The sequence below is a fragment of the Octodon degus genome, unplaced genomic scaffold (genome assembly GCF_000260255.1).
Source record: "Octodon degus isolate 3935 unplaced genomic scaffold, OctDeg1.0 scaffold00002, whole genome shotgun sequence".
Classification (NCBI taxonomy): Eukaryota; Metazoa; Chordata; class Mammalia; order Rodentia; family Octodontidae; genus Octodon; species Octodon degus.
In genome coordinates, this window is record NW_004524578.1 from 2,495,169 (window position 1) to 2,495,799 (window position 631).

Genomic DNA, 631 nt, shown 5'->3' on the forward strand with positions numbered 1-631 from the left:
TGCACCTATGCGTGTGCATGTAGACACATGCACACCCACTGCCAAGTGCCCTGTGTGCACACACACACGCACGCCCACTGCCAAGTGCACCTATGCGTGCACACACACATGCACGCCCACTGCCAAGTGCACCTATACATGCGCATGCACACACGCACACCCACTGCCAAGTGCACCTGTGCATGCGTGCACACACACACATGCACTCCCACTGCCAAGTGCATGTATGTGTGTGTGTCCACACACACACGCACACCCACTGCCAAGTGCACCTATGTGTGCACATGCACACACGCACACCCACTGCCAAGTGCACCTATGCATGCGCACACACACACATGCACTCCTACTGCCAAGTACACGTATGCGTGCACACATACACACCCACTGCCAAGTGCACCTATGTGTGCACACACACACATGCACTCCCACTGCCAAGTGCACGTATGCGTGCACGTGCACACACACATGTACACCCACTGCCAAGGGCACCTATGCGTGCACACACAAACGCCCACTGCCAAGTGCACGTATGCGTGCACACACACATGCCCACTGCCAAGTGCACATATGCACGTGCATGCGTGCACACACACACACGCATGCCCACACAACCTTCCTCTCCCACCAG

The 631-nt window shown here is 56.9% G+C and overlaps 1 protein-coding gene across 2 annotated transcripts in view; it reads right to left on the bottom strand.

Moving 5' to 3' along the window:
• Fan1 (FANCD2 and FANCI associated nuclease 1) overlaps positions 1–631 on the bottom strand; it is a 29,850-nt gene that overhangs the window by 11,072 nt on the left and 18,147 nt on the right. The gene's annotated exons all lie outside the window — the stretch shown is intronic.